At 47.1% G+C, this 22,173-nt stretch overlaps 1 protein-coding gene across 4 annotated transcripts in view; it reads right to left on the minus strand.

Moving 5' to 3' along the window:
- EXPH5 (exophilin 5) overlaps positions 1-21,544 on the minus strand; it is a 67,285-nt gene extending 45,741 nt beyond the window's left edge. Inside the window, exons 1-2 of one of the 4 annotated variants that reach the window (XM_035008867.1) lie at positions 21,268-21,456; positions 7,797-7,847 (exon numbers count right to left, since the gene is read on the minus strand). The gene's annotated coding sequence lies outside the window, so the exon portion shown is untranslated. Of the gene's footprint in view, positions 1-7,796; positions 7,848-21,232 lie in introns of all 4 variants that reach the window. The other 3 variants (XM_035008871.1, XM_035008866.1, XM_035008872.1) reach the window with 3 other exon arrangements.
- Between the last annotated feature and the right edge of the window lie 629 nt (positions 21,545-22,173).

Consider the following 22,173-nt stretch of genomic DNA (forward strand, 5'->3'; position numbering starts at 1 on the left):
AAGTCTGCAAATGTGACAACAGGGTGAACCATGATGGCATTATGCTGAGTGAAATGAGCCAGACACATAAGGACAAATATTGAATGATTCCACATATCTGACGTTTCTAATACAATTAAACTCACAGAAGCAAAGAATAGAATGGTGGTAGTAAGGGACTAGGGGGAGGAGGAAATGGGGAGTTGCTAATCAACAAATATAAAATTCCAGTTCTGCATAAATGAGTAAGTTCTACAGATCTGCTGAGTAACATTGCGCCAATAGATAAAAACACTTTATTATGCACTGAAAATTCTGTTAAGAGGGTAGAGCTCATGTTGTGTTCTAACCAAAAAAAAAAAAAAAAAAAATCCAAAGACCTCTTGTTAAGGTTACAAGGCCCCTTACCCACACTGGGTCAGAAGAGTGGAGGCAGACGGAGGAGTTTAGAGAGAGGGGCGTCAACAGCGCCACCAGAAGACCTCCATCTAGGTCGCTTAGAATCTGGGGGAAGGGCTGCCTGGTGTCCAACTCCTGTGCAAGAAGAGTAAGTTAGCTAGAGAAGCTGGTGCCAGACAGCTCAGAGTAAAGGGAGGCTGAAGGGAGGTTGCTCAGCAGGCAATCAGTCCTCACTTCTGGGGTTTCCAGGCAGAAACGCTGTGTGTGTGTCCCATGGACAAGACACGAGCCCCCGAAGAGGCTGAGGAGGCGTGGGGCTCTCTTAGTTCATATCCACTAGAGCTAGCTCATGAGGGAAAAACACCTTAGTGGAAGGGGGCTGTGGGTGAATCACTGGGCTCCTAGGGACACAGCGAGGTTGGCAGAGAACGGGACAGCACACCCTATCATCAAGGAAGCTGCAGGAGAACAGAGCCTAAAAGCCCCCAGGAGTATGTGAGACAAGAGGCAAATGTAAACATCTGTCCAACCCAGAGAGTGTGGAAGCCATCCCACAGCCCTCCCAGTCAAGCGAGAGCTTTCAGCATCCGTCCCCCCATACCCCCACCCAAACTTCTACCTCTCGGCCCATCCACCCTCCACTTCATCAAGGGGATGGAGAGGTAGGGGGCTTTGGTGGGAGGTGGGCAGGGAGGATCAAATCCCTCCTCACTGTTACAGGCTTCTCGCCGTGGGTGTGCCAGGGGAATGGGCCACTGCTCTGAATGAGGTCAGACTTAATCAGGGACCAGATAGTCTAATCACTATATATCGAATTGAGACTGTGTTTTGTGTCTTCAAGCGGCCAAAGGATTTCTGTTACCTAACAGTGAGCAAAAAAATCATGGGACTACTCACATTTTTATCCAGGGGCATTAAAAGGGCCAAACTACAGATGCTTTCTGATAATATATCCCAGGGGTCGGGCTTGCCCAGCATGCCACGTACACGTGTATGTGTTTTTTTAAAAAATGCCTTTACACTATAAATACTGTTTTGTAGTCAATAATTCCCACTTAGCATTCTATTAAGAATGCTGCGCTACATCAATATTTTCATATTGTATCTCTGTTCCATAGTATATGTACCTAGTCCCTTATTGTTGGATATAGGAATTGTTTTTTTTTTTAAGATTTTATTTCTTTATTTGTCAGAGAGATACAGAGGGAGAGAGAGCACAAGCAGAGGGATTGGCAGGCAGAGGGAGAAGCAGACTCCCCTCTGAGCAGGGAGCCCAATGCTGGACTCCATCCCAGGACCCTGGGATCATGACCTGAGCCAAAGGCAGACACTTAACTGACTGAGCCACCCAGATGTCTCTAGTTTTCATTTTTCACAACCATAATGTTGAAATGCACATAATTCAAACCTAGCATTCATGGTTAATTCCTTAGGATAAATTTCCTTGAGGTGGATTGCTGAGCCAAAGGACATATATGTTTTAGTGACTTATGAAATATATCACCAAATTGCACTGGAGAAAAGTTATGCCAAATTTTTCTCCAACCAGCAGATCCCATATGAGGGCCAGTTTCCCCATACCCTTGCCAACATGACTTATTATTGTTCTTATTAATCTTTGATGATCTGATATCTAATAAACACAATAAAAAGGTGGGTTTTTTTTTTTTTTCATTAAAAAATATCCAGTTACGGGGTGCCTGGGTGGCTCAGTCGTTAAGCGTCTGCCTTCGGCTCAGGTCATGATCCCAGGGTCCTGGGATCGAGCCCCGCATCGGGCTCCCTGCTCAGCGGGAAGCCTGCTTCTCCCTCTCCCACTCCCCCTGCCTGTGTTCCCTCTCTCGCTGTGTCTCTCTCTGTCAAATAAATAAATAAAATCTTTAAAAAAAAAAAAATCCAGTTACTGGAGAGGTTGACTATTATTTCATTTGTTAATTGCATACGTGTTTTTTTATGACTTCTCTGCTCAACACCTTTGCTTGTTATTTTAACCTTAGTGTCATTGAAAATATCAGTTCTTTGAAGCTCAAGGCAAAGGACCAAAAGGATGTCAGAATGGATAACTGAATTTTCTTGGTTGTTTGCCTCCTGTTACTCTTGCCTCTGTTCAGGTTGTGGTGGTAAATACAAAGAGAGGTACAATGTGGCCCCAGGACACAGACACTATTGTCATAGACGTTCTCTAGCGCTATCTTCATCTTTTTCCCATCCCACACATCTGAGCGTATGTGAGGGTGGATGGTAGGGCCGGTCAGATGCTGGGTTCTGATCCATTTGTTACTTGGGCTGATCAAGTAACATATATGGGTCTCATCGTCCTCATCTGTACAACTCAGTTCTTCATGACCAGACCCCCTGTTTACCCGTGTAGACTTGTTTCCCATCGTCCCCTCACCTAGTCCCAGGTGCCAACCTTTCCAACTCTTGGCCATACTCTCTGGCCTTTCCCCAAGTTGCTCTTCTGCTTGCTTTGCCCTTCCTTACGTATTCTTGGTCCCATGATCTAGCTCAGGGCTGGCACTTCACTAAAGGATTGAAAAATGTTTTTTGAGTGAAAAAATGAATTCAACTATAATGAGCATTTACATCTGTAAAGACGCTGGGAATACACTAGGAAATGTAAGCTCTAACAGCGGGAAAAGATATACAAAAGAGCCGTGTTATAACAAAGGACATGTTAGATCCTTAAAAGAAAAACAGTTGGGACGCCTGGGAGGCTCAGTTGGTTAAGCGTCTGCCTTCAGCTCGGGTCATGATCCCGGGGTCCTGGGATCGAGCCCCACGCCCGGCTCCCAGCTCAGCGGGAAGTCTGCTTCTCCCTCTGATCCTCCCCCTGCTTGTGTTTCCTCTCTCACTGTGTCTCTCTCTGTCAAATAAATAAATAAAATCTTAAAAAAAAGAAAAAGAAAGATGGGTCTCAGAGGAAAGATGAAAATATACTGGAGTATACTGGAGTATAAGCCCCATTAGGGCAGAGTCTGAATCTGCCACTGTTCCTTGTGAGTGATGCTCTTTCTTCAGTGAATGATCAAATGATTCGGAAAATAGATTGTGTGTGTGTGTGTGTGTGTGTGTGTGTGTGTGTGTGTGTGTAGGAAGGGGGTATTGTTGAAGACCATCATTCACAGAGAGTAATCTGAGGAAAGGAAGTAGAATAGGAGTGTAGGAGTGAAGGAGTAGGTTTTGCTTGTTTTTATTTTGTTTCAGTGTTCATAGAAGTTTTTATTTGTTGGCCTTGCATCAAGAGAAATCGTCCAAGCTTACTCATGGAGGTCAATCATTATCTATTAATATATTCTATATTAATACTGTCCTATGTCATTGAGCTTTGAATGAGAATCTCAGAAACTCTGAACTTCTCTCAATTCCTTGTTAGAAACACACAGGAGAAGGTTCAATACTCAGACCATGCAGGTCTTCCGGAGGCTTCCTATGCTCTCATATAAAGAACAGGGCTTGGAGGGGAAGTTAAAGATTTCTTTTTGTGGCCTCATGCCTGTCACTCAAACCAACCCACTAGGTGGCTGCTCCCTGATTCAGCAGATTCACCTAAAAGCTCGAGATAGGGAGAAAGGCATCACATAACCCTTTAGCACATAATTAACTTGTATTTTATCAGAAATGCTTTTGTGCTTCTCTAGTTATCATTCAGAATAATAATAATAATAAGTAAATGGTTAACCTAAATCTCATTCTCCACGTGCAGTTTAAAAAATTATTTTCAGCAATTTCTGCTAAAAAAAAATTAGTGAACACATAGCAGAAGTAACTGAAGGTGAATAGATACCTGGGGAGGGGAAGGGAAGAGTGCAGGGGTGAGGAACACCCTTGCAAGCCAGCACTTACCCACAATAAACAAACACTAGCCCTATTCTTTAGGACTTTAGTTCCCAATATTGAAACTGCCTTTCTGAAATGAAGATTTGTGTCTAACTGCTAATTAAAGTTCACATAGTGTGTTACATAGAACTGGAACAATGGAGGCATTAACAAGCCATAATTGGGAGTCCCTCTCCCCATCCACCTCTAACCAGTCCAAGGCCAGTCTCTTTGTGAACGCTCTCCTCATCATTTCAGCTCCCACCCATCTTCTCTCACTCCCAAATCCTACTGTCTGGACCACCCATGAGGTACTTAGTCATGTGCAGCATAGTATTTAAATTTTCATGCTCTGTCTGCCCAAAAAGATTATCAATTTCTTGGGTTCTACATCTTGCATTTACCATAGCAGACTGCATAAATCATATAAATAGTAGGTCCTCAAAATACTGTCAAGTATCTCTTATTTGAATGAAATGGAAATATCACTAATCTTTTTTTTTTTTTTAAAGATTTTATTTATTTATTTGACAGAGACAGAGATAGTGAGAGCAGGAACACAAGCAGGGAGAGTGGGAGAGGGAGAAGCAGGCTTCCCCTCGAGGAGGGAGCCCGATGTGGGACTCGATCCCAGGACCCTGAGATCATGACCTGAGCCGAAGGCTCAGCTTAACGCTTAACGACTGAGCCACCCAGGCACCCGGAAATATCACTAATCTTGATCCCCAAAGATGCTGGGATTTATTTGAGTAAACTCCCATCATGATAAACTTGGAAAGGGTCATCTCTTTCCTTTCTCGCCATGCCCGTTGATGATACCATTCTCAGCCTTGCCGCTTTGAACCTAGAGATGTACGTTCAATATATTCTAGCACATTCTGGAATACCAGGGCCAAATGACCTGCCAGGGCTTTATCCTGGCACACGGCAGCTTACCTGGTCAGTGTTGGGCAGCGCAAGGTAGAATGATGGCTTTATCTCTCTCTTCGTGACTTTGGACAAGCTTTGAAACCAAGATCCCCAGTGCCCTAGGCTGGTGGAGAGGGCGCAGTGAAGACAGGGGATTCCCCACTTGTTGAAGCTGAACTACACGTCTGCTGACCCCGCACGAAGGGACAGGTACTGCCGAAAATCAACTTGCTGCTACTTCACCGAGGGAAACAGCCACTTGAAGTGTCTTGGGTTCTGTTTGTTTGTTTCTTTCTTTCTTTTTTTGGAGGGGAGGAGGGTATTTCAATTATCAGTCAGCCTTAATTCTTTCTGCTTAGAATGGGAGAGCACCAAAGCTCCTGACAGAAGTCCAAAGCTGACAGGCAGGAAATGAAAGCACCTGCACTGTCCTCTGGCTGCCCGGGCACCTGCTGTGTGGCAGGCTGCTCACCTCCGCTTGCCTGGGCGCTGGTTCCTGGGGGCCAGTCAGTCCCTCCTCACCTGCCAGGTGGCTGCTGGTGGCTTCGATGCCGAAGTCCTTTCCCGGGCCATCTGGAGCCACCGAACGTGTGCCAGGCTCCCTTGCTAGAACTCTGCTCCGAATTCTGCCCACTTCTCCCTTCACCTCCCCTCCTGGTCACAGGCCTAACACCTGACCTTCAGTGCTGAGACAAAGTACCTCATGAGATAAAGCATCTCCATGTTTCAGAGCTGGTGGAGGAACTGTTGGCCATTGGTATTCAGATACATCACCTCCCCTGGACTCTCCGAGCGTAGAGTCCACCTGAATCTACCAGTTTCAGTGTGAATGGTGGTCAAATGCCAAAAGCTACTGAAAGCCAGAAACCTGGGTTCCTATGAACTCCCCTTCCCCTTCTCCAGCCGTCAGTCCCAAGTCCTGCTAATTTAACTTTCCAAATACTTCCTGAGCCTCTCCCCTTCTCCCCATCCTTAGTCAGGGCCTCCTAATCCCTCCTAATCCCCCAGAGGTGTCACTCTGCTGCTCCCGACATCCCAGGGGCTCCCCAGGGGCTCCCGTTGTAGCCAGCCCTCCTGCCGGTCACAGGCTCTCACTTTGCGTTCTAGTGATGCCCTCACTGCTGATGCCTGCGACTCCCCAGCCTCCTCCCCATCTCTGCACCCTCCCTAGTGCTGTCTGCCCCATCCAGGATGCCCTTCCCACTTCTATTCACCCCACACCCCATTCAAGACTCAATTCGGACCTCACCTCCTCCAGCAAAGTCCTCCCCGAGACCTCACCTGGGGTGAACTGACAGATGTGTCCCTGTGCATAGCTGGCTTATTGTCTGCCATGGTACAGTAAATACGTTGTTTTTAAATGCTTCTCCCTCGCTGAAGACTGAGAGACTATGGACAGCATTTTGTTTCCAGTACTAGGTTCATAATAGGATCTCGCGTGTATCCGCTAAATAAATGAGTGCCGCTCAACAGAAGTGTTGTTGAACCCATGATATGGGGGGGAAAATCTCTCTTACGGGGCTCTCACCCTACAGAGGAACACAGAGGTACCCAGCCTCTGAGCAACACCCCCCCCCAAAGCTGTGAGGCATGTGAGAAGGGTCCTGAGACAGCGACAGGCTCCAAAGACAGATGCCTTCATGCTACAAGCGGGGGAGCTCGTCACAGCCGGCAGCTCCAGCAGAAAGACGAGAAACTGCGGTGTTACTGCCACTTACTGTTGACAGCTGACCCACCTGCTATAAAAGAGTCCTGCTGACTACCACATCCCAGGAAGGCAGGCAGACCCATGCCACAGGAGAAGGGGGGACCTGGCTACCTCCCCAGGAGACCCAGGCCCCTGGAGGTGTAGAAGCTTCCATCTTTAGGGCTCCCACCTGTGAGTGGCCCAGAGCGCCTCAGAGATGAAGCTCAGATGAGCTGAGAACAGAAAAGCATTTTTATCGCTTTAATGCTAAAGCTATCATTGCTCCAAGCACTGCTTGGAAATTGTGCCATTTACACTTGTTGGTCAGATCTTAGACACATGCAAAATGTTTATACTAAAAAGTTACATTTGTGTTTCTTTGTATTCCCGTGAACTCTCTTCAAGGATCTGTAAGGCCTTGAACAAGTTGTGAAAAATTGTCACATGGAGGAAATGAAGAACAGTTGGGCCAGAGTCCGGAGTCAGAGCCCAGCAGAACCGGGGCACAAAATGCTCGGTAGAGCAAGGTGAGGGTGGGGACCGGTGTGGCTTTGAAGGTGGAGACAGCTACCCTGGAAGGAATATGTTACTCATACACCTTTTAAAGAATTTTGCCTAGATGGCAGGGGCAAGGCAATTAAACAGCTGTGGACAGACATGACCTAATTTTTGGGCCTTCCAGATGTCTCCTGTGGGGCTGGTCCTATCATAACCTACAAATAAGGATGCGCTTTGATGGGATGCAGGGAGTTCCTGAGAACAGGGGAAGAAAATGATGTCCTTAGGGAGGAAGAGGCACCAGAAAGCAGATGAGAGAGAATGGGAGGGTGACCGGAGCCTCCCTGACTTGCCCCCTCCCCCCACAGGGAAGGCCATTGTCAGCACTTTGCCCACTAGGAGGAGGAGCAGTCTCTGCTCATCCTGACCCTCATCCTGACTGGAAGCCGTGAAGTGCAAGCCCACGTGCAAATGCACAGTAATTCAGCCAGCAACTGAGACCTACCTTCAAATAGGCATAAGTCCAAAGAGTCATTTTTATATACCTTGCTGGGATCTGGAAGAAAGGAAGAAAACCACATGCAAAATACACGACAGCCTTTTTTTTCCCCCTTAAATAGGCTGTTAAAAGTTCTGCAGTTTAAAAGCCCAAAAATGAAAAGAAAACCTGGGTCACCATCTGAACAATGACATGATTTAAATAAAAATGCTGGCTGTTTAGGGGACTTCATATAGACCCAGATAAGAGGTGGTCCTCAGGCCATCTGGGAGCGTCTGACTAGTCTGTCTCCAGAGGCCCCTGGCCTCAGTCACTGGACTCTGTGCCTCATCAGCACCCCCAGAATGTTCTCGGGCCTCCCGTGGCCAGCGAGCATGCTTGGTGCGGCTGCAGGGGTGGGGCGGACGGAGACCATGGGGGCCCTCCATCTGACCCCCACTCTGCCGCTATGATCTCTGCTCACTTGTTCTCTCAACTGCTATTTAACTCCCTGCAAGCTAAGGTATTAACTGCTCTTGGAAGCTCCGCTTTTCCACCCACCTCCGTCGTCCCGTGTGGGGGTCACACACCCACCCCTGGCCATTACTCTGGTCTTGAGACACTTTGAGAAAAGAGAGAAATAAGGATAATAATGTCTGGGGAGAATAGGGATAATCATAGTTGTTCTTTCTACTTTAAAGGACCTTTAAGGGGCTCAGGTGAACACAGTAGGCTTTAAAGCGCGGCGTATATTTAAGTCAAGTATTCCTGAATAATCACAGAATCGGCACAGAGAGGTACGTAGCACCTTGCTCTCACTTTTGGCCAATTTGTACTGAAACCAGGCTGCTTTTCCCTTCCAGGAACTCTTCGGGCTTCCACGTTGCCTTCTCTGGCTGTTCTTTCCTACTTCCTCACCTTGAACACGACCACCCAGGAGCCGATGTGAAGAGCTTATGACTAGAGCACTGGAGCAGGTTCACAAGAACAGGATCGAAGCTGCTTGTGGATATTACAACACTCGTGTTTGTGTGCAACCCACACTTAGTGGGCAGTAAAACAAAACAAAACAACAAAAAGTAAAAAGCAATTCTTCCCGTTGCCAGACTCAACAGCTGCAGGGACAGAAGGTCCCTTTGATCCTACCAAGCAATTTTAAAGTGGGAAAGCACTAGAAACAAGATTTATTAAGTCTGCGCCAGGCACAGCCCTCTCAATTGTCCTCTGCTAGGACTCCAGACCTTCCCCTCCCAAACCACAGCATTTCCTGAAAATCAACACTCCCTCAACTTGTGCAATGGGGAGGAGTGTAGGAAAGATGTGCGTGCCAGGCAGAGTCAGGGCCCAATGCCCGGGCTGTCAGGCCCGGATCCCTTACTGCACATTAGAGTCATCTAAGGAGCTGTAAACAATACCTGTGCCCAGCCTGATCGCAGACCAAGTAAGCCAGAATGTCAGGGTGGGGCCGGCCTTGGTAGTTTGAAGAGTTCCCCAGGTAGCTGTCATTTTGGCCAGGTTTGAGAACTCTGTCTTAGCAGAGCCTGCAGGCCAAGACCTGTCATCACAGAAGCCAAGAGGAGAGCAAATATCTTGGTGCCCAGGTAGGCACATAGAAAAGGAAGTGCAAGGCCCTCCTCAGCACCTGCCACACCCACATGATATCACTTGTGGCCGAACTAGAAGGTCTGTGGCCCCTGCTCAGGACTCCGGCGCCACACTTTCCCCCAGGAGGTGCTGCAGATTGGATGCCTGACCCCAGGGCAGTCGGTCTACAGGCTGGCCAGAGATGCGTCAGCTGACCCGGCATGCAGGTCCGGAGCGTGAGGATCTGGACCAGAGAATGTGAAAAGCAGCAGTCAGTCGAAGAAGCCTGGGAAGAAGAAAGTGTGGGCTGTGACACGGGAGCAGAGCGTGTGGCCCGTCCCTGGAGGCATCTTGGATCCCTGAGTCCTTCAAATTCCAGTTGCAGTCCACGTGTAACCTTTCTGCAAAGCCCATTCTACCTTATGTGCCCTGAGTGACACCCTTCCTTTCTACCCAAAGACCCTGAGTCGGAGCGTGATGGAGACTGAGCAGGGCCGAGGAAGAACACCCAGAAAGTCAGGGAGCAGAAGAGGGCAACTCCCCAAAGGTGCAGAAGCCAAGAAACTGTAAAAGAACACAGAATGGGCATGGACAGTAGTCCAGGATAACGGGAAGGAAAATGCCTAAGAATCATCTGGCAGAAAGCAAAGCTTTAGCAATGTAAGCCTGGGCAGTGAGAAAATGCAGGCCCTACAGGATGGCAGACGAGGACAAGAGGAATGGGAGAGAAAAGAGCAAGGAACTGTCCTTCCCCTGCTCTGGGGGATGACCTCTGCAAGCTTCATCTCCAGGCTCTAACTACTGTCAGCTGCTTCCAGCTGGCTTCAGCCAGACACTTACAGGAGGCTAGAGGGCGAGAAGGAAAAAGGCGGGGTATTCTCCTCTGCCCTCTGCCTCGTGCAAAACTTCTGGAAGTGAGTGCCTCCCCCACATCTTCAAATCCCCAGACAGGCCTGCCACACTTGGTTGCAGTTTCTCTTGGGGGATCCTAGCCGAGGCTTGGGTAACACCACCTGCTCCCTTTTCCTCTCCAACCAGTGGTGAACCGGAGCTGGCTTGGACTGGCTCACAAGGGCAGATGGCCAGATACTCAGGGATTTTGCAAGCTGGTTGTTAAACTATTGCTAGCTTGAAGTTGGCCAATGCTACAAGTCACGGCTTTTTCTGCAGGGGAGCCAGTTACGAGCACAACACTGCCTCTTCCTGCTGGGGCCAGTCCCCGGCCCCCCAGGAGGTGTTGCAGATTGGATGCCGGACCCCAGGGCAGTCGGTCATCGTCCCCTGATGGGTTTCTCCGCCTCTTTCCTTCACCATGGAACCAATTCACTGCACTATATTCTATTTTAAATAAGATGTAGTTTCTGTTTTCCTGGTGGGACCCTGATTGATGTGTAGACAGTGATCTCCTAAAGAGCTTTACCAGCTCCCCTGAGAGCAGCAAACATTAAATTCACAACATGTGAGGTTTTAATTTTGTTTGTTCGTTTGTCTAGTAATCCCTTTAATCACTTATCCATGTGATTAATTTTTAAAGCAAATTAATTTTGTGATAAATGAAAACCTTATGGCACCCTAACAGGGTATTGGTTTGACTATCAAAAGAACCAGATGTAAGAGACAACCAGGGGATGCCTGGATGGCTCAGTTGGTTAAACATCTGCTTTTGGCTCAGGTCATGATCCCGGGGTCCAGGGATCAAGTCCCACATCAGGCGCCCTGCTCGGCGGGAAGCCTGCTTCTCCCTCTCTCACTCCCACTCCCCCTGCCTGTGCGCTCTCTTCTCTCTCTCTCTGACAAATAAATAAATAAAATCTTAAAAAAAAAAAAAAAGACAACCAGGTCACGTGATGTAGATCTCAGGATGAATGGTCTACCCTGGGTTGGGTTGGCCACCTGGCATAGGAAATGGGAAGACGAAGGAAGTGAAACATGACCCATCATCTACGCATACTAATATATGTGCTAAATCACACTTCTCTGTACAAAAGCCTTTCCCTCCAACTTCCTTCTTAGTGTCATGATAGGGGCTGTTGTAGCATTTGCCTCACCAACACTCTGTTGCTATTATTGTTTGTTTGTTCCCTGGTCCTCTTGCTAAAAGGAATAATCATAGGCCTTAGAAGCAGAAGGAGATAAATGGTACCAGGACAATTTGCTAGCCATTTGGGGGGAAAAATCAATTCATATGATTATCCTACTTTAAAAATAAAATATATATTGGATCATTAAAAAAGTTAGTTTTTTTTTTTTGTTTTTTTTTTAAAGATTTTATTTATTTATTTGAGAGAGAGAGAATGAGAGAGAGCAAGCACATGAGAGGGGGGAGGGTCAGAGGGAGAAGCAGACTCCCTGCCGAGCAGGGAGCCCGATGCGGGACTCAATCCAGGGACTCCAGGATCATGACCTGAGCCGAAGGCAGTCGCTTAACCAACTGAGCCACCCAGGTGCCCTAAAAAAGTTAGTTTTTAAAAAAGATTTGAAAAGGTAGAGGTGGATATTGACCTAATCTCTAGATGGGAGAACTTTCTAATCTTAAAAAGAAAATTTTTAAAAACTGGGTACATTTTGTTATATAAAAATGGAGGGGCGCCTGGGGGGGGCTCAGTTGGTTAAGCATCCAACTCTTGGTTTTGGCTCAGGTCATGATCTCACGGTTGTGAGATTGAGCCCCGCATCAGACTGCATGCTCAGCATGGAGTCTACTTGAGATTCTCCCTCCCTCTCATGCTCTCTCCCTTTCAGATTTATACATAAATCATAAGAAACGATTTTTTTAATGGAAAAAAATTCCTGCTGCTTTCAGATAAATAGAAGTTAAGTGCAAACTGAAAACTGGGAAATATATTATAATAAATAGGACAAAAGTCAATTTCCTTAATAGAGAAACATATAAATAAGTAAGAAAAAAACCACACTGAGATTCTATGTTAGACAGTGTTGGTTGCCTTCTAGAATCTATTCCCCCCAGTTACTCTCCTTTCTAGTTTCACTGTGGGCAGCAAAGTGTTCAGTTTCGGGGGAGGGATCACGATTGGTCTAAGCCTAACATCTAAATCCCATTTCTTGATTTCCCAATTCCCTTGCAGCGAGGGTGGCCTTATGACCTGGTTCTGGTCAATGGGACTTGAGGAGGAATTGGCTGGGATGCTTTTCTAATCATTCCTTCCTACTATATGGAAACTCAGTAGAATTTTGTATGTTGATCTTGTTTCCTACCACCTTGCTAAATTTACTTCTTAGTTCCTGAATTTTCTTTCTTTCTTTCTTTCTTTCTTTTTTGGTAGATGTTTCTGGGGGATTTTTTTTGTAGACAATCATATCATCTCCAAATAGGGATAGTTTTATTTCTTCCTTTCTCATATGTATGTCTTTTATTTCTTTACCTTGGCTGATACTTGCTAGGACCTTAAGTATGATGTTGAATTAAGACTGGTGAGATTATACATCCTTGCCTTGTTCCGGATCTTAGAGGAAAAGCATTCAGTGTTTCACCAATAGGTATGATGTTAGCTATAAATTTTTTGGCAGATGCCTTTCATCAGGTTCTATTTCTTTCTTGCGAAGAGTTTGTATCATGAATGCATGTTCAACTTTGTCAAATGCTTTTTCTGCATCAATGTGATCATGCTTTTCTTCTTTAGACTGTTGTATGGTGGGTTCACAGTAATTTATTTCAAAATACGAAACCAGCCTTACTATTATGGGTTACACCGTATCCTCCAAAAAATATATATTAGAGTTGTAAACCTCCCCCCCCAGTACTGCAGAATATGACCTTATTTGGAGATGGGGGCTTTACAGAGGTATTCAAATTAAAATGAATCATTAGGGTGGGTTCTTTTTTTTTTTTTTAAGATTTATTTATTTATTTATTTGACAGAGAGAGATAGTGAGAGAGGGAACACAAGCAGGGGGAGTGGGAGAGGGAGAAGCAGACTCTCCGCTGAGCAGGGAGCCCGATGCGGGGCTCGATCTCAGGACCCTGGGGTCATGACCTGAGCCGAAGGCAGATGCTTAACGACTGAGCCACCCAGGTGCCCCAATTAGGGTGTGTTCTAATCCAATATGACTGGTGTCCTTACGAAAAGGAGAAAATTTGGACAGAGAGACAGACATGTGCATGGTGAGAGCAGCATGAGAAGACTGGAGTTACGCTGCCCATGTGCCAAGGGAACTACCAAGAACTAGGAGAGGGCCCCAGAACAGACCCTTGCCTGGTGCTTTCAGACGGCCCCTCCCAGCACCTGCACAACACAACTTCTGGACACACCTGGAGAATGGAGCTGTGGTTGCCAGGTTCCCCTCCCCCAGGCCCCTGCCCCCTTCAACTACTGCGAAATGCATTATTTCAAAGTTGAACCCAAAGCAGCCTTGATAGAAATATAAAACACCACAACCTTTCTCTGGGAAGTGTGGAGTTTGGTCACTGCTGGCCCCAATTCCCTCTGTCATCATTAGAAAGTCTAACACACAGGGCGCCTGGGTGGCTCAGTTGGTTAAGCGACTGCCTTCGGCTCAGGTCATGATCCTGGAGTCCCGGGATCCAGTCCCGCATCGGGCTCCCTGCTCGGCGGGGAGCCTGCTTCTCCCTCTGACCCTCCCCCCTCTCGTGTGCTCTCTGTCTCTCTCATTCTCTCTGTCTCAAATAAATAAATAAAATCTTTAAAAAAAAAAAAAAAGTCTAACACACAGTGCGATGAGGAAGCTGGCCCCTGTGGTATGCCAAGCTGATATTTAAGTATTACCTTTAAAAAGGGCCATTGGCAATGCCAATAAGGAAACAGTCCTGGGAAGGAGAGTGAGGTGAGGCTACAGCTCTCAAATATCACAGCCTATGAAGAACTAACTGCAGAAGAATAGACCCGAACTGAGTCAGCGGGACTTTTAGTCAGCTGATTCTGTTCTAAGACTCAAGTATGCTAACACAGAGAAACATGTTTTCTAACTAACCTTAACCTGACCTTTTTTGTCCTTGGTTTCCCCAAATATTTCCTTCCCTTCCTTTGTATTCCTTCACGGATGTAAGTTAAGGTCCATTTAATTAGAAATGGAGCACCTACTAGGTGTGTAAGGCTCTCCATCCCTAAGACAATCCTCAGTTACATAGAACTCAAGTCTGATGTACAGAATGCAACTGACCTATGAATACATTAACATTACAATATATATAAAACATTAGAAAGAAGAGGGTGGAAAAAATCCAGGTATTTTTAAAAACAACTCATTTCAAAAGATATACTTACAAAGTTAAAAACAAAGTGTGTTTTTTTAGTTAACCTATGATGATTATAAGAAATAAAATAATAGTAAAAGGGTTAGAGTCCCTTTAAATATCATGTGCAAGAGGTAGTCACCGTTAACGGTTTGGACCAGATCCTTCCAGAATGCACACATGCTTTCTAAAACATAAATGGGAATGTTACCTATATATGGCCGATTCTACCAGTGGCACCCTAGCATCCCGTATGCCCTTTTCCTTAATAATAACTTTTAGTTGGACACATGGCAACCTAGCATTGTAAGTTCTCTAAATTTTTTTTTAATATTTTATTTATTTATTTGACAGAGAGAGACACAGTGAGAGAGGGAACACAAGCAGGGGGAGTGGGAGAGGGAGAAGCAGGCTTCCCGCCGAGCAGGGAGCCCGATGCGGGGCTCGATCCCAGGACCCTGGGATCATGACCTGAGCCAAAGGCAGACACTTAACGATTGAGCCACCCAGGCCTCCTGGACATAAGAGTTTTAATGGGAAGACATCTCCGTGCTGTGATGGGCTGCGTAGTAATTAAATGCACATGGAGTTCACAAATCCAGTACTTCCTGCAGTAGTTCTTCAACCAGGTTCCTTCTCCTGCCTAAGCTTCCTCAGCAGAAGGGAGATAAAAAATATCCCTTCCCTCATCAGACTGTTGTGGGAATTAAATGAGCAAATGCACATGAAGAGTTTAGCACGGATCAAGGGCTAAACTACTGTGGTTACGATTAGCTTTTGAAAAAGACAGAAGTACCTGCTCTATCGATTATGACGAAGCTAAAAACAAACAGATAGGAAAGACTTGGAAAGGCACAGGAGTTATAATGTCACACAGCCTAAAAAGGACACTGTCCCCGAACCTTGGGGTATGAAAGTATAATAGGATAGTAGTTCTACATGTATTGCCCAGGGAGACCTATCCACGGCGGTCACTAGACGGGAGAGGATGTGTGAGATAAAGATCTCCCCTAGGATTAAAGGAATGAACTACATTAGGTGTTACTGGAAGCTGCAGACGTCTGAGAGATTCATGTGAATCCCACACCTTGTTAAGTGATCAGAACACACAAGCCTACACAGCACTCCTGTAACTTCTAGATGGTTCTCGTGGTCCGTTTCCCGAGGCCACATAGGGCTGCTGGAGGGCAAGCTACATTTATACGAACACTTCATCTTATAGGACTTACCACCAACCAAGAACATTCATTACCTAAGCCATCTGGGGCAGAGTCTAGGTTTTATTTTCTACTGGGCCAACCCAGTGTCTGGAGCATAGTAGATATTCCATAACCAGGAGCCCAGTGTTTCCTGAAAGTCTCTCTGTTAGCCAGAGGCAGACTTCACTGGCTGGGAGAGTAGAGGACAGGTGGAAGGCCTAGGGCAGGAGACTGTGTATCCGGCTTTTAATCTCTGCAGGTTGCTCCAGCGTCCATAGCTATGGGCACTCCGCCATTTTGAAATATACACTCCCCCTGGGAGGGGCCAGGGCCTTGCCAATGAGCTCAGACAGTCTAAATTTAGACATGCCATTTTACAGTTTGATTACATCAGGCGCTGTGATGCCTTATACTAAGTTTTCTGCAATAGGAAAAACAAATAGTTTTGATTTATTATCTCTTCTGTGAGCTGAGTGGTTGATATAATCTCTTGGCACTCTCTATTTCAGTTATGTTTATGAGACAGGGGTGGGTGGGCTTGGGGGTGGTGTCGGGGGTGATAGGTAGGTAGTTGTGTTTTTCAAAGACTTGTGACACAGTAAGATGCTTTTCACATTTTATATATTAAATATGTATATGTGTGTGTGTATTTGTGTATATATATGTACACATATACACACACACAAAATTTCCTCCAAGGTGTGAGAGAAGTATGGGGAAAATTTCCACCTGCCAATGAACTGTGACTGAAACTCTCAGCCATTTTTTCTCACCGAGGCTAGAACCACAGCCTGTGTAAGGTCTGAGAAGTCATTCCCAAGTCAATAGCCCCAGGAAAAACCCTTTCCACAAGAAGTGGAACTGTCAGATTGGAATTTCAGTGGTAATTTCTACCTCTTGGACTGCTCTCCAAGTATTTCTGTAGGACACATTCCAGACTCACAGGACAGAACCGGATCAATGTAACACAGACTGTTGTGCCTTATGGGGTTCAGAGGAGGGAGGAATCCCGTCAGGCTGGGCAGAGGGTCGCTGGGGAAACACGAGGAGAGGGAGAAGTGAGGAGAGACGCTAGGACTGCAGAAGCCTCTGACTCTGGCCCGTGCAGAACTCCCCCATCGTCTTCTCTGGAGGCCTGTGACAGGCAGGCACCTTGCCTGTCTGTGGAGTCTCTGCGGTTAAGCCAGGCAATGCAATACCCTTGCCCTTCTCTGCCTTCCTAGAGCCTCGGGAGGTGGCCTGTGACCAGCATTCCTGCCCAGCCTACCGTGGGTCCCTTCCCCAGCCCGGCAGCGTTGGGCAGGCTCCAGCATAGTCAAGAAGCAAGCCCCGACCGTCCAGCAAACTTTCAGTGCCTGTTCGCCACGTGCCGGGAGTCAGACCCCAGAGATTCACCAAAAGGAGAAGCATAGATTTTTGCCTATTTAGCCTATTTTCAAGAAACTGCAGTAACACACGGGTGGTATTTTGTGTTCTGCTTTTTTCACAGAACAATGCCTCTCATGCATTTTCCCGCAATTGTATTCATGATAAACTTGAGGTGTCCATACAACCTTGACAACAAGGTAGTCAGAAAATGTAAAATTTAAATATCACACTGGTTAAGAGGCAATTATCTCCATAACTGTCCATTATAAGGACTGTGCTTTTATTGGATACTTAGATTTGAAACCTGCCACTATTTTGCTATTATTTTCCCACTATTTTGCTATTTTGTAATACTGCAATGAATATCTGCAGGTATATGTTCTTCTTTTTCCTCAGGGAAAAATACAGTAGAGTGGAAAGAATATAGGTTTTAGAGCCAGATAGATCTGGGTTCAAATTCTAGCTCTGTTGCTTAAGATCTCTGTGACCTTGGGCAAGTTCCTTCACCTTGAGCTATTTCAGTTTCCCTTCTGTACAAAGCCATCAACACTACTTAACCCAAGAGACCAGTGGTGAGGATTATTCAATGCTGATGGGTAAAATCATTTTGAGATAGATCTGGATTTAAATTCTGGCCCTCTTGCTTAACTTGGACAAGATACTCAACTTCTGTTAAGCTGTGTTTCCTTCTCTATGAAATGGAAATTCAAGTGCGTATGTAATGAGGTTATTGGGACAATTAATTAAATACATATAACATGTTTAGTACACTGCTGAGTACACAGTAGGGGATCGATAAATGTTAGCTATCATTATCACAGTAATTACTATTATTGTTACTATTATAGTAAAAATAATTACTATTTTTAAAGATTTTTTTTTTTTTTTTTAATTTGAGACAGAACGAGAGAGAGCGCGCACATGAGAGGGGGGAGGGTCAGAGGGAGAAGCAGACTCCCCGCCGAGCAGGGAGCCCGATGCGGGACTCGATCCCGGGACTCCAGGATCATGACCTGAGCCGAAGGCAGTCGCTTAACCAACTGAGCCACCCAGGCGCCCCTAATTACTATTTTTATTACATAAAAAGGCAGCACTTAATAATTGCTGGTGTGGCCATCTGCTCCCACCTCAGACTCCCACTAATGAGAAATATCCAAGAATTGGAGACTGGATCAAGGGTAAGGCATGTGTTTATAGGGAGCACCACATTGTTCGCCAAAAGGATTGCATTCCACTAACAGTATGCTGAATCTATCCATTTCACACCCATCCTCACCAACAGGTTTTCTTTTCTGTTAAAGACTTCAATTTTCATTTCTTTATTACTGTGAGGGTGAACATTTTCCCGTAACATTTTGTTTACTGTTGGGATATCTTCTAGTATGAACACCTTAGTTCTATCTTCTGCCTGTTTATCAGTTTGAATCTTGGTGTTTTTCTTCAGTATTTGAATAAAGTCTTTATATATCAGGAACATAGTAATATTTAATGCAAATACTTTCCCAGTAAGCTGGAGCCAGAAAGGTCTGGTACTGGTGCGGGAAGACCAGGGGTAGATCCGTGTGTTCAGGAGCATTTCTATGTGGGGCTCTTGACTCTTGCACGGTGAACTCAACTACTCCCACATCAATCTCTGGGCATCTCCAGCCCTGCATGACACAGCCCTTCTAGGTTTCTAACTATAGGATAGTTCTTAGTTGTCTTGTAGACACTTCAAGCCTACCATAGACCTAACTGAACTCCTCGGCTGTCCCCCAACCAGAAAACTTTCCAAACTCCTCCATTTAGTCCCTTAATGTCCTAGCCAAGATATCCTGAGACTGTTTCTCATTACAAGTACTCCCCCCCTCCCCCCCCGTTTTCCAAAGTTTGCGTTAGGCCACTTCACTTTCATGAAAGACCTCCATTAGTCCCTGTTTTTGCCAACCAAATGGAACCCGAAGAGGATTTCTGCTTTTATGAAGAAAGGCAAAAAGCAACAATAGAGTGTAGCACATGTTTTGCAGGGAGAGAGGCAGCATACAGCCTAAGTGGCAAGAGGGGTATATTGCCCGGCTCCTTCCCCGACGAGCCACACTCAGCATCTCAGCACCAAGTCGCGGTAGCTTTTTTTTAATGATTTTTTTTAAACTTTTAAAAAAGATTTTACTTATTTATTTATTTAGAGAGAGAGAGGGAGAGTGCAGGAGGGAGGGGCAGAGGGAGAGAGAGAGAGACTCTTAAGCAGACTCTATGCTGACTGCCGAGCCTCACAAGGGGCTCGATCTGATGACCCTGAGATCAGACCCCGAGCCGAAATCAAGAGTCAAGACGCTCCACCGGCTGAACTGCTCAGACGTCCCGAAGCCGCAGTCGTTTTGAACTGTGTTTGTGAACATCTGTGCTTTATCTTGATTTATTTCGTGCATCATTTATCAAGATGCGTCCTAAGGTTTTAGGAAAGCCTAAGAGAGGTTATTTTTGGTGCCTGGGAATGCTCGAAAATTTTTCCACATAAATTCATGGCAATCGTTTCTTTCCTTTCTGCCCTGCTGGCTTATGAAGCTTTCATAGGAAATGCTTTATTTTTGGATAACGGGGGAAACCTGTGTAGGAAAAAGCCCTCCCGGTCTCTCACATAGGCCTGTTGTACTGTCTCCTAAATAATACCCTTGTATGAGAAGTCACGTGTTCTGACTTTTGATCTGGAAAATGTGATCACACATACCAAGAAAATGAGCAGTGGCAGCCAAGCTGACATGTTATCTCAGGCCTTCTCCACATGTCAGTATCTGCTACTGAAACCCATGCACGCGAGCTGGTACGCAGACCAATGCCAGGACACAGCTATCCAGTGATGGGTATCTGACAGTGGGATTCAGGAATTAACCAGCGGGGAACAAAGTACTAGAAATAATTGCCTTCAGCATTTGGCCCAAGTGTCCGCTGCCCTTAAATTATTTTCATATTTTAATGGTGACATTTTTTAAATTATTGGGGTAATTATTTTTAACAGTGTAATCGTTAGCAGTATTGATCTTGTCTTAGCATTTTGCCTTTTTCTGTTGATGTCCCAGTTACAATGCGAGTGCCATGCAATCAGAAAGGGTGTTTCAGCCTTCCTTCTGAGGCCCAGCCTAATGGCCTTGCCCCCTACGTGGAGTTCTAGATCCCCCAAAGGCGGCTGTCCTGGGCACCATGAGCTGCTATTGAGGAAACACAACAAGGCAAGCAGGAGTTCAGATATAAAAAGTCAAAATTCCCTTGAATGAAAATTAAACTAAATAATCTTACTATTTCTAGGACCATAGTTCATGAGAAGCCACAATGATAGGAACATCCTAAGTGGAAGCTTTCTCCTGTTGTTTCCTAACTCTCCCCTCAATTTCCCCAAATATATATACTGGATCACTTAAGAAGCCCCATCTCTCTAGAGACAACAAACATCTCCAAGGACACACACTGAGAGCCACCAGTTTCTTAGTCCTTTTGGAAAATGTGTTGAAAACAAACTACATACTATTCTAAAGTTCTCCTTCCCAAGGCTGGGTGTGCCTGTGGGTAGGCGTGGGTGTGTGGGTACATGCACGTGGATGCGTGTGGGTGTGGACATACCGTGCTCACACAGTGAGGAAGTGATGGAGCCTATTTTTCTAAAAGCAGAGTATGATGGTGTGAAATACACATTCTCACCTTCAAATATTCGTTTCTCCCCACAAGATCTGTATCTGCTGGAGAGGAGTGAAGACAGGGCTTTGGGCCCAGTGTATTCTAACTGCTTCTATGAAGACCAACTGGGGTTTTCCCATGTGAAGAGTATCTTTGGACTTTTTTGGGTTTTTTGCGGGGGGGGTGGCCAGTGGAGTCTTTGGAAGGAGGTGGAAACCTAGAACCGACATCCCCATGAAGTTGCTCGCAAACAAAATGGTTTTCTAAGTTCCGATCAAGGATGAACTTCTTGGCCTGAGAGTGATGCCCCGAATTCCCTTCCAGAGTCAAGTGGAGAAGGCCTCGAGTGGGTCTTTTCTAGAACTGGTGAGCAAGTCCTTGTATTCATTCCAGGACCTGTCCCCACGCTTTCCCAGCAGAAAAACTGGTTAATTTACATCCCAGGCAATTACCGGTCGGTATCAGGCTCCGGTGTCTAAACCCCTACCTGTAACACTGCAGAGTAAGGTCAGGGGTGAAATTTCGCAGCGGCTTCTCCCCGGCAGCACCACACGCAAGGAGACCACCCAGCTAGCCACTCGCGCGTCCCAGTCCGAGGCCGGTTCACTGCACTCAACGCGGCAAGGTCCTGGAACTGCGTGGCCTCTGGGGCGCGGCCACCTCGCCGCCAGTAAGGTGCCGTCTCTGCCGGGAGCCGCTGCCGGTCGGCGCGGGAGGGGGCGGCTCTGGGGCCGCGGGAGAGCGTGCGCGGTGGCGGCCGACCGCCCGGAGGGCCGGGCCAAGGACGCGCGGGGGCGCGCGCGCGCCACGACTCCGCCCCGCGCGCGCGCCCCGCCCATTTCGCGCGCGCCCCCGGCCTACGGCCCGCCTGCGCCCGCAGCGCGCCTGCGCGCGGCGCCGCGTCGTCGCAGCCTGGACCCCTGCGGCCGGCCGCCGCCCACGTGTCCCCGGCGCGGGCGCGCGGCAGCTCGGCGGGACCCACCCGGAGAGAAATGCTGCAGAGGGCCCGCCGGCACGGCGAGGCCAGGCTCGCTCACGGCCCCGAGGGGCCAGAGACCCGCAGGCTGGCCGCGCGCGGGCAGCGCACCCGCCAGCCAGGCATCCCGCTGTCGTCAAGAGAGCGGCCGAGCGCAGCTGCCCTGCGCGGGAGCCGCGCGCCCCGAGGCCCCGACGGGTGCTGGGCGAAGGCTCCGCGCCTCCCTGCGCGCGCGCCCGGGGGGGATGGGGATGGGGGGGCTCCCGCGGGAGCCAGGCGCCCGGAGAAGAGGAAGGAATTGGTGCTGTACCTGATGCTGCCTCCTCTGCCCTCTGTAGCTCCTCGTTCCTTCCCAGCCCCTGAGGGACCCTCCTGGCTTCTTCGTCGTTTAGGAAGCTGAAGTCAAGGCCCCGAGGC

Source organism: Mirounga leonina, unplaced genomic scaffold (genome assembly GCF_011800145.1).
Source record: "Mirounga leonina isolate KUSES-001 unplaced genomic scaffold, KU_Mleo_1.0 Mir_153, whole genome shotgun sequence".
NCBI classification, from domain to species: Eukaryota; Metazoa; Chordata; class Mammalia; order Carnivora; family Phocidae; genus Mirounga; species Mirounga leonina.